Raw genomic sequence first — 13,010 nt, 5'->3', positions numbered from 1 at the left:
ATATACTCTCGTACGAAGGAACAAGCCTAATAATGCTGCAAACGAATGTCACACTCTAGACGTCTAGCACATGCTAACATGCAGGTTCCAATGCACAGAAACAAACAAACACTTCGGAAATCATCAAAACAAGACAATGCTGGTCAAGTGCCTCCAACAATTTCTTATCGCATCAATTGGAACTAATACTCTGGCATAAGAGCGGGATATTCATCGCCAAACAAGGTTACCTCGGCACATTATGACAAAGCGAGGACCAGCGGTCGGCTCTGTGACTAATTCCAATGAAACGACAATCAAAGTAAAATTAGCATTCGCTGGAGATATCGAAGGCGCCGACCATTGTAATTTCATCCGGTCTGTCCATGGCTGCTCATCACAACAAGGATTGGGTATTTGAAATATAGGCTCGCACGAGAAGCTTGATTGTACGTTATGGTTATGGTCCTGCTCCTGACGATCGCATTGTATCATACGCATAGTATATGACATAAGTCATTATGCAGTTTAGCAACGGGTTAAACAACCTCTTTTCTTAAAATGCAACTCAAGTTTGGCTAGCCTTCAACCTACATTACTATACCTAAAAAGCTCATGTTCCTCTTGCTGACTCGCGAAACAGTGTGATGAGCATTTTCATTATTTTTAACCATGTTAGTCTTCAAATCCAAGTCCTCTCTCGGGAGTGACTTCAGGTCGTTCGTTATAAATTTTATGTCCGGATCCAAATCATATTTTGGATTTTCAAAAATAGCAAATCAAATGCCATCAGAATTCCACGAACTGCTCAAATCGTTTTTCCTTTCAATTCCGATTCCGAAACCGTACCAATCTATGAATCAAAGTGACCTTTATTCCAATCTATATTATCCACAGAACACGCACATGCTTCTATTATCCCATGTTCGCCACACGCTAGTGATAAAATCTTCACTCTATCGATCTTCACATGTCTTTAATTTAATGGTTGAGAGCTATACTGCAACTGTATTGGTTTGGTACCATAGCGTGCCATGGAAAACCTGTGAAAATCCTTCATTATGTCAAAGTTCGTAATCTGAAATGGCCACATTCGTCTTCCAGCGCAGGCTAATTGTATGCGATTATGTTCCATGCTTGCAGACATATTGTATCAGGTACAAGATAAGCTGTTGACATGCAAACCCGCGCAAATAGAAGCTATTTTGGACTACAATATGTACTGAAAACGTTATTCTTTTCTATGCAACCCATGACTAACGCGACTGTCAGGTGAGCGTTACATATTGTATGATTTATACGAGTTTCATAGTAAATTGGAAGATAACGTGCTATGAATACATTAATTTCAACTTCGATATACCTTAAAGATAATTAGCCACCATAATCGACATGGCGCAAGCCGTCATATTTATGTGAGTTTTATATAGTTTCCAGTAAAAGATTCGAGGCACTGAAAATATATCTGAAATCTTAACCAAGTCAACCATGATTGGCAGAGATAGATATGCATCCAGCTAATCACTTACGACATAAGCAGCATGAGCAATTGCACTTATAGAATGACCTGCTCATTTCTCGGAAGTGTAAGACATTTATTTAGCAACTATATGAATGTGATGTGACATATTTCATGACGTCGCGTAAATCACTCCGGTACCATACAACGCAATGATTTATAATTAGTACCTCGCATGGTGATTGTCACAGTACGGTGCAATGCAACTCAAGATTTGCGGAATTCAGGATTTGGCTACATTTTTTAAGGAGGTAATATAGTACAATTCTATTCGAGCAATCGGCAAAATAGACAAAGCTATATTTTTTAATCTAAAGCTTAAAATTGATTCGGCAAAGCTCTTCAATCTGACTGAAATTCTAATTCTTTAAAGTAACGACAACGTCGCATTAATTACGGGCTCGGTATAGCGGAAAATATGATGTCACCCGAGGTGCGGTGTGAAGATGCAAGCATGTGGAAAATTACTGTAATCCAGTGTTTATTTTTCAAATGATTCACTGAGTGATGTAACCTGACCGCAGTCGTACGCGGTCTTTTACAGGTGAATGGCGACCATTATTCATTCTAGGTTACATAAGATACTGCTAGCATACTGATTAATGAAGTTGATGAATATTTTTGTATAGCAATCGCTGGTTGTTGTCGCGTCCATTGGTAACAGATAATCCTAAAACTAATATTTCCAATTTCATCATGAGCTCCTGGTACAATCGCGAGCTGTACCAAATGGCGCCTTATGAGAAATAAAGATTATGTGCTAGCTCTTGCGGATGGTAGCAGATATGAAATATGATGTAATCCAAGCGTCAAACACATGCACTGCAACATCCATACCGTATACAAGAGAGACACATTCCATATATAATGGAAACAAATATATCCGATACGCTATACCATGGGAACAAATATTATCTCATAAGGTTCCCATGTATCTAAAGTCTGTACCTTGCTTTGACTCACGTTGCTTATTGGTATTCAAGTATCTTCAAGATCTTGTGGCCACAGTATATTAAGTATGCATTGATGATAATAATTACCGTTTCTGAATGAGCATCTCCGCAGAAACAGGTCCGTGTTTGGATTAGCATGCTGTACTATACAGTGTATAGCCGTAAAATTAGTTATTGTCCACGATAGCCTTATATAGAGTATGTGTAAGTGATTTTCCGACATAATGTTCTACCTTGAAACCGTGTGTATTTAGATACACATGAATCTGAGTTTCATTTTTCTAACAGTCTTCAAGATAAATAAGTTATACAATTTTCAAAATGCATGAAACTCTTTGTCCCGGGACCCGTTTTCTGGGGATGAACTTGACAATTAAATGAAAAACTCAAAACATCTCTTTTAAATGTTTAGAAATGCAACCTTTTGATGTTAATATGCTTGTTTCAATCGCGATTTACATGATATTGATATATATAGATAAATCTACCCAAACCACAAGTCTGAACCACAAATCTCAACTGATTATCGGAACGTTATGTTTAAAATTACTTGATACACCAATGCGAAACCATGTCTTACTTTGGTTTCAATATTGATCAGAAACCACACCGTTGTTTATTGAAAACATAACAATTAATGACATATCCCTGAATACTCCCTTGCAAACAACAAAAACAGCGCCCCAAGCAAAAGTAACTGCTGGCTTCGAGACGTGTCTGCGTATGCTGAGATTATTGGCTGTATCACGTTTCATCTCTCTGTATGGTGTACTAGTATATAGGACAAACAATAAATTAATTGGGAGTTTAGTTCTGCATTGGCGTGACGATTTGCCTCCAGTGTTTCCAAAATATACCGAATGCACGGCTGATCATGACTCTTTCGCCAGTTGACGGTCGCCCAGATTACAAAGACGATGCTCTTTGTGAGCAGGCGAATACAGCAAGATTACTAGAATGTTTATACCATACGGTCATTGAGCATGCGGGCGAACATTTCTTGAAAGTATTGCCAGCGATGTCGACGATCAGTATAAGGCTGTATGAGTCAGTTGGCGCACAAAAAAAGGATACGATTATACGCCTTACCACATGGGATCACAGCTATCTAATATTTAACATCTGCTTGAATTGCCAACAATAATATCACCACCGAGTATATCATCTCAGCGGGGGAAAATACTTATGTTAATGCACTCCCTGATTTACTTGATGTGGCTCGACCCATCGCGAATTGATTATGCCGCGAAACCACCTCTCGATGGGATAAGACGTCACGGATACGGCACGGCATGTGGAATCTACGACGGCCTGTCTATATCTTTCTTTTACCAATAATTCCACGTGCCGTCACGACGGCTGATAATTTGATGGTTGATAGCATTGATTGAGCGTCGGATAAGATTAGACTTACTTCGCACTTGAATACGCCGTTCGGGTTATGAAAATTGCCAAACACGCGCGCCCCGTGCTGCGATCGTGATCCTTGTGACGGGATGGTCGCTTAGATGTGCCTCGTTTTGAAATGGTACAATACCACAAATAGAGTTATAGCGTGTGGCTGCATCCTATCCAGCTCATGTATGGTCGTTTTCGTGCATTCGCGCTTCGCACAAGGTTACGGTCGTGTATATTCCCTTCCTGTTTAAGATGATGATGCAACTATTTTGTGCGTGCAGATACGTCCCTTCTTCTGCTGCGCAATTGCTCCCATTAAGTCGGATTTTGACGAGAATAAATACTAGCCCTCTAGTTTACCGGACCACGACCTGACATATCGATTTCGCCTTCCGACACATGCCACCTTTTTTGTCACCTGTCCTTTTATATTATCTTCTTTTACTTTTCCTTCAGTGTTCGTGCCTCCTTTTTTACATCGCCTAGGCCAGGTGGGTGTCTGATTTCGAAGACTACTCCAAGTCGTTCAGACACGTTCTTATCTTTCATTGCATCGCAGTCTTGTGGTGTATTGAGATGATGAAATTTATAACAATAAATTGAATTGAATAAATCAATCGTATAACTGTAACTATAGCTGTAACTAAAGGATGCAGTGTCGGAAATGGCTCAGAAACAAATCCTGACTGGTGGATATTTTAGGTGTACCTGCGCGTTCGGCATAGGGTAGCAAAGACCTCTTGAAATGATGACTACATGTCAAAATCGTTAGATGGTTGAAATAAGCTTTCCTTGATTTTGGCCCGTGAACTAATCAGTGGTCAAGTTTGACCAAGCCAGTCGCTGATGCTGCTCAAGTGCAGTCAAATCGATCCTATTTCCAGTACAGTCCATTCGGTGACGATATCCAAGACAGGCCAGGACTGCTGTAGACGCACAAAATTATAGGTTTTAAAAGTACTCGGGCACTTTCGAAGCACTTTCGAGACGGCGAATGGCTCATGGTGTCATATGCACTTGCACTTTCAAAACGGCGAATATGTTAAGCGTACTCGGAAAAATTTAAAGTATACTTGTGCCAATGGCACGCATTATCTAACACTGGCGAGAGTTGACTTGGAGCTCAGTGCAAGTGCCAAATCGTGTGAGTTGTAGCATTCGACCATGAACCCGTGACCCAGCACGAACCTCGCTCATGAGTTCAGTTGAAAAAAGCTACATGTAAAACTATTTTTTATCGTGCTGGCATGGTTTGAGCTTTCTGGAGTTCTAGCATATCAAACGCGAACTTGTGAACGGTGACGCGAGTACAGCGGTGGGTGTCTTAATATTCAAAAACGTTTTACAACAACGCATGTATTATATAGCACTGCGCAATCAACGTGAATTGTTTGCATTACGTAATGCTGCTTCGTCCCGTTTTGGACGTGACCTCACCGCACTGCATTATTGATAAATGGAGAGTAAAAAGGAGAGACGCAGATTATTCCATCATAATATTCCATATCGAGTTAAAGCGTTAAAACCAGCTAGTAATTAAACCGACCGACCCAATTGGCGTAAAGCTACAAACATCATTTCAGCGATTCATAAATTTTCCATGCTTCTTCTCAACGATCGCTATCTTCATTGGGCGATTTTTCAGGAATTAAAATAACAGCGCTATGACCTTCGATATAGATCTCGCCTGACATCCACGACTGGTAATTCGATCACGATTTCATAGATTTATAGTCGGCGGCCGATTGTATCTGCTCTGCGATCTGCATATTCTTCGGATTTTAGAATATTATTTCAAGGTATCATCTTGTGCTCTGGTTAATCTTTATAAAACAATCCTGCCACTCCAAACCAAAACAGGTGACCACTCGACCAGTTACGCATGGGGAGTGGGGCCCAACGTGATGTAACTCGAACCAGTACAATGCGGACGTGAACGGACATATTCGTAGTTGAGAATTTATGATTCCATAAACAGTTTTGGCAGCTTCCATGCGTCGGTTTATCGGCCACAGATCTCCCAACCCAAAAGGGAACACTCCAACGCTGAGTTGACCTGATGGTGATTTTAGTGACATGGCTATTTGTTCTTACCAAGTTATTTTATCTTTTACCTTATACAGATTATTTTGTATTAGAAATCGTTTATTTTCATAATAGTAATAATGATACTTCATGCATTTGTGATTATTTTTATCCTTTAAAACACAACGAGTGCCGGGTGCTGCGACCACTTGATCGCGTAGATTATTAATATAGAAGTCACCAGTAACCATTAGCAATATAATATAATAAGCCTTTCATTCTGAAATAATGACAAGGTCGGGGCGGGTAGGCAAAAAGTGTTATTGGTATTATTCAAATAAATAAAAAAGTAATTGATCGCGTTGTAGGTCTATTTAATTTTTGTTGGAGTTCTGTTCTAGCGTCGACAATTGAACCAATGACCTTTTTGTATGAATTTCAACATAGGCGATACAATAGCGAAATATTTCGCACCCGTAATTTTCTGACGGCGACGCATTATTAACTGTTTGGATTAAAGATCGTATCATGTCCTTTAAATCGTACGTACAGACATCATCATATTTCGAAAGATATTGCTGCGGAGTTTCCCATATATATTAATTGGGCGTATCTGAGGATTAGATCCTAAGCATGGCAGCTTCTGATCAAATAAGCCACAGGATACCAATGCACTGAATATAGAATACGCCCGATGCAACCACTATAAACACGGCATTTTGTTTCTGTATGTAACTATAAGCATGATTCGCAATTCAGAACACTTGCATTCTACATTGACAAGAAGTCCATAATGTACAATTTTAAGAGTGTCATCGTCTCATCCCCATTCAGGAAAATGGCTCCAGCATCGCAAATCTCTGATGCTATTTTGAAATGCTGGCACCGCCTTACAGAACTATAGGAACTGTTCAGTGTTCTTGTAGGTTGCTTACACCACCTGAACTACTCTTGGATACTAAATTCCGGCGCGCTTTTCAAGTCATCTCTTCCATACTTCCACGCAGTAAAGTCAAGGTGTCTCTGGTCTATTGCAGCCCTTAATGGTAGAGTTGAAATTTCAAACAATACTTCCCCCAGAAATGACTCGCATGTGAGCTTTGACAACATTTTACATTAGACCAACCTGGCGTAGACCCGTGGTTCTCAATAGGGTTTGGTCCGCGAAGTATTTTCAGGGGGACCTCGAAACCTCCAAATTTGCAAAATGGTTGTTAACTTAATATGTACTTTTTTAGATTCGAGAAATCACGAGACAGTTTCGCTTCATAATTGCAAAAAACATTAAACCTTCTTGGAGGTACAGAACTTAAATATACAATTGAATAGTATATTCAACATCAATATTTTTCTACTATTCAATTACAAAAACGTAATAACTCACATAAACATAGTGACCGTCTGAAATGAAATATTACACTGTGCAAACTCATTTTAATATCCAAATTGCCAATAGCATATTGCTGTTTAAAGATGTTTTGTTGAGGTTTCCGAAAAAAAAATTGTGATAAGCATAACCGCTATTCCAGAATAACTGCTAGTTAGCAATGACTGCTGGATGTTATGTGTTCACTAAAAATACGTATCTTAATTTTGATATCATATATGTTGCGATCATACCCAAAGGTGTCGTCGGAAGCGTTGCGCGCTATGATTATAATCGCCACCACCTATCTTTGAGGAAATGGATTTTTGGCACTCGTTCATAACAAATCGATGGCACGGATTTTCAAGACACGACCGCGTATTTCAAAAATATTAGCTGCAGAAATCGCTTTGAAGTGATAAAAGTCTTCCCAATTTCTACAGAAATAGTAGGCTATGATGTTATTTTCAAGAATTGGCAATTTGTTGCTGTTTCGCACTAGCCTACAATTGATATTCGCACAAGACAAATCATGATTGCACGATAATAGAGGTAAATTTGAACTAAAACTATGGGGAACTGCGGAGGTCCGTGACGGTCCAAAAGGAATCCACGAATACAAAACGGTTGAGAACCACTGGCTCAGAGCGAACGCTATGCAGCGACACAAAGTGTCGTGATATGTTAGACTGCTCACCATCTCTCTGGAGAATTCTAACGAAATGTAGTTCATGGATCGACGCGCATCGTTGGCCCAAACGCGGGAAATGTTGCAGAAATTGGTGTATTGTTACCGTATGCATCATAAGCGGTCCAGTTCGAGATATCAATCTGAAAGCTGTCGTTGACTATTGCGAAATAAGTCCACACAGTTTTGTGACACTTCGTTCAAAGCAATACTTTAGGAGCTGCCTGCGCATTTCGAAGGTGCCAAGTTCTCTATACTTCAACAGAAGATTATATAATCGAATTATTTGGGCGGACTTTCTTTAGCACACGTCGGCATCGCAAAATTGTTCAATAACAATATCGACCTGGTGCGAAAGGGCCATAGATGTCGAAACACCGTGAACACTGGAAAAACTCATTAGTGACCAATAGCTTGTACTTTGGCGACCGCTTTGCACAATGCGTATCACGTGTAGGGATGGTGTGAACGTGAGGTGAACGTGCGCGTTCTGTGTGTGAAGATCGGAAAGTTAGAGGTTCACGTTCACAAACGAATCTTGGTAGGTTCTGCACTGTGAAGGTTTTTCATATATTACAATTATCGCGTCATTATAACATCTTGACAGGGTTGTAACCAAGTCACAAGGCTCCGAGTCACATGTCAATCTCACTTTTATAGTTTTGACTCGAGTCAAGTCGAAACATTTTCAATTCATCACCGAGTCAAGTCCAAGTAATCGAGCAGAGGTTCGAGTCCGAGTCATGGTATTATGACTCGAGTCCGAGTCCAAGTCATTATATTGACTGGTCAGTTTCCAGTTAAAGTCTTGTTAAACCCACTTTTTATAACTCTGTTTGGTGATATCGAATGGATCGCATTTATAGTATACTAATTTTCCTCAGTCGTAGCAGTTTCTGGTCGCATTTTCAAGTACCAGTACCAATAGAAAAATCCCAATACTGTGGTTGCTTTACTATTCTTCATGCGCAATGACTCGAGTCCAAGTCGAGTCAGCACACAGATTGACTCGAGTCGAATCATATTCGTATTTTGAGAAAATGGCTCGAGCCAAGTCGAGTCATCAGAATATCGTGACTCGAGTCGGACTCAATATCAACGTAGCAACACTCACACGCCGAATACATTGTACGGTCTGGCCTAGACCGTTAATGCGTATGCTTATATTTCCTTGCAAGACCTCGTCGAAATTATTGGCAAGGCGACGGAAGATATCAACTTTATGAGATTATTATAACATTTGATTTCTCAATTCGATACATTTGGCGACGTTTAAAAAGTCAGTATGTAAGCATTGTGACATTATGTGGCCCGAGTTATCGTTAGGTATCGTGTACATTAATAAATCACTTGGAATTAGCAATATGACGCCACGTGACGTCATGAGGTTCACGTTCGCGTTCACACAGAACCTTTCAAAAAGGTTCGCGTTCACGCGAACCTGAACCTTTCAGAGGTTCACACCATCCCTCTCTTCGCGCCCCAAACTTGGACCGTGTCGGGTGTTGGTTCGACTCGTACCATAAAGAGAAATATTACAACCATGGTAAACTGACCATAATATACATGCTACAGTATATAATGGGGACGACACGCCGTGATCCATGTAAGATCTAATTTGGGTATGGAATGCTGCAAAAATCTTTCGCACAAGCTTTCATGGTCGCGCGAATGAATTAATGTGCCATCTGCCGTGTTTCGCAAGTTAAGAGAAAAATATTTAGCGATTGACGCAAATAGCTCGGTAGGAAGTATTATTGCTGGCACTGTATACCATGTGAACCACCGAAACTTCAATAAAACTTCGTCTCTTGAAGGCATTATCGTACCAGTGCCGCGTCAAATGCGGTTATCAGTTTGTTATGGTGATTGTGCACATGAATGAAATATGGAATAATTTCGTTCCAGGGTGATTCCGTACTATTTGGTATATTGCTCGACGGGTGTGTTATAATAAGGTTCCGCGTCATACTGGAATATTTGTTATGCTAACACTGGATTTGCGTAGATTTTAGCACCTTCAAAAGAATATTTGCGTAGCACAATCGCACCGAAAAATATGTCCTATTTAGGGAGAAGGAAATTGGAAATCAAGCAAGTGCAAATTGGCGGCGTAAATTGCATTATGGTGTGATTCCAACGCGATACTGGCCTACTTTGCATTTCTCGTCAATATGAGATATCGGTTGTGACTCGTGGCACGTGCACACCGGGAGTGAAACGACTATGCTGAGAATACGCTGAATGATACCAAGATCATTTAACACAACACAGGGGTCGGCAACTTTCATCATTCTGCGGACCGGTTTCAAAATGATGTTGTTTCGCGGATGCAATCATAAAATACAAATGTTCAACTTGTAAAATTGATTGCACCTCATTCAGTATAAGACCAGTAAAGGGTAAGCCAGTAACACATTTCTTTCAAATAAAAAGATTAACTTGATTTTCTTTCAATATTCATCAGCGATCTAGACCACTATGCTAAAGTATGTCATAACTGCTCAGCTCACGGACCACCGGTTGCCGACCACTGATTTCACAAATGAACGCGGTGCTATTTACGACGTTTATACGTTTGTTGGCGGCTAACACGTACCAAAAATTCATTTTTGAGTTCTATAACTATCTAAACCAGGGGTGGGCAAACTACGGCCCGCGGGCCGCATGCGGCCCGCAACACCGTTCTGTGCGGCCCGCGAGAGTCTAAAGAAACTTTTTAAAAATATTGATAAAATATATACTAAATATCGAATTAATGTAGGGACTTGATTAAACTTTTTCTTAGTATATTTCACCATTATAATTTTGAGACAATGGTTCCCAAACTGGGGTACACGCCCTCCTTGGGGGTGTGAAGGCATCTAAAGGGGGCGCAAAGCTGAGCTCAACTGAAAAAAATTTGCGCGCTCGGCGCGATAGTGGTCCAATTCATAATCATTGCTCTGTATTTAGCATGAATTTCATAGTTAGAAGTCTCTCCTCCAGAGTCATAACCTTCCATGCCATCAAATTATCCGTTATGTTTGCTTGCATCCTGTTTGCGTTTCACCATCATAAAGGGTAGGGGGGTTAACAAGTTTGCGAACCACTGTTCTAAGGGAAATACTTCCTATTATAATTTTTATGTTTAATTTCTGGCGCGACAGCTCGATCTCAAGGCCCACGCAGTTTGAAAGGTTTCAACTGGTAAACATCACAGAAATCCTAATCGAAATTGACAATATTCGTTCTCGGTATGCGTAGAGTTGGGGCATTTATATATTATCTACACATATAGTAGAAGCGTGTTTGAAGCTAACATGGTTATGATGCTGTCAGCATTGCGTGTCCTGGAACCGCACCAAAAGTGGAATTAGTAAATCAATGAACAGATCGCTGCTCACAGACTTAAATTTCAATCCGCTTCTAACTGACTTTCATCTCTATAGTTTTGACAAATTGGTTATTGAGGTCGACCAGCCGCTGAAATCTCGCCACTATATTTCTGACGCGAGTACGATATCATCAAAGCAATGTTTTGTTTGTTTTAAATAACCACATATATTATCTCCATGTCCTCACTATATTATCAAATACCAATATTGCGTTTTTGTTTATAATCTCAATTTTATATAGTGCGGCCCGCCAATGGATATAGATGTTCAATGCGGCCCGCGAGCTCAAAAGTTTGCCCACCCCTGATCTAAACAGTCCTGTCCATAAACAAAATAATACAACGATGCCAAAACAATATTAAGCAACGTAATGACGTCAAGGTGCGCGGATCCTAACGGGACAACGTTTAATATAAGATGAAACTTTAGAAGCAAGATCCGTTCATATAAATGAAAATCCGGAATAACCTAGACACTATGGTTATAGAATGGGTCGTAATGGACAGTTTTTTTATGGAGCAAACAAAACTTATCGTAACCTTTTGCTTTTTCTTTCTAAAATACTGTCATTCTGCTCAAGTCCAATATGCCACTAAACCAGGCGGGGCAACTTCCTGATTTCGGAAAATTCAGTACTTGGTAGGCCGGATTACAGAATCGATAAATTATTCGCATATTTATCCATATATGCACGTAATAAATCGTATTTCATGTAAACTTTAAGTTTAAAGCATTAGAGACCAATAACAGTAATATATGAATTTATTAACCTAGTGTAGGCTACTTCAATAGGTGTTGAGGTCAATCAGAAATCTGTGGTCGATCAAAGTTGTCAACAATAACTTCTTTGAATTCTGGCTGCATGTCGAGTGTAGAAACCCTTAGTAAAGACTGAATGTGAACATCAGTTATATTTATATTGGAACGCAACCTTGTCTTGTTAATGTTTATGGTCGAAAAAGTCTATGCTCGCAAATGTATGTAGAACATAACAAGTAGTTTCATTACCATCTTCATCAGGTTGGCACGCCTGGATTCATTCTGTGACGCATAAAATTTGTCAATACTTCCAGATTAGAATTTCACTTTCAGGGCAGAAACTCTCTGCGGGCCGCTCAAAATCCCGTGGCGGGCCGTATGTTGCCCGCCCCTACACTAAACTATACCTATGTCTTTTACGGTCTATTTATATTTTATGTTTACTAAAAAGGGGTCAGCGCTTCGTAACTGATATTGCTAATTGGCGTTTAAGAGACGAGCAGGTCGCTACCCATTTCTCTAGCAAATTGTTCATTACTAATTCCGATGAACCACGCAATATTTTGGACGAGGCCACACGCGCACAGTGTGTACAAATGCATTTGTGTCTGTACAGTGTACAATTGTACATGTACAGTATACACTACACATTGTATATTGTACAACTGCGCATTTAGTTATTTGACCATTAACCATATACAGTCGTTAGGGAAGATTCCATTACACGTTAAAGTTATTCCGTCCTTAAGGAAAGGATTCCAGCAAACAATTCGGTCACATACTTGGTGGTAAGGACACGAAAAAAGAGGAGCGAGATAGTACTGGAAATGTCAGCACCTGCGTAAATACATAAATATGAAATATATAACCGAAGGAGTTAGTACTAGTCACTGTATCATCGTATACGACCTTGCGATTTCAATATACATTCTCATACACTGAAATG

The sequence above is a fragment of the Botryllus schlosseri genome, chromosome 8, assembly GCF_051294905.1.
Source record: "Botryllus schlosseri isolate E-star chromosome 8, Bs_hap1, whole genome shotgun sequence".
Classification (NCBI taxonomy): Eukaryota; Metazoa; Chordata; class Ascidiacea; order Stolidobranchia; family Styelidae; genus Botryllus; species Botryllus schlosseri.
This window is presented reverse-complemented; position numbering follows the sequence as displayed.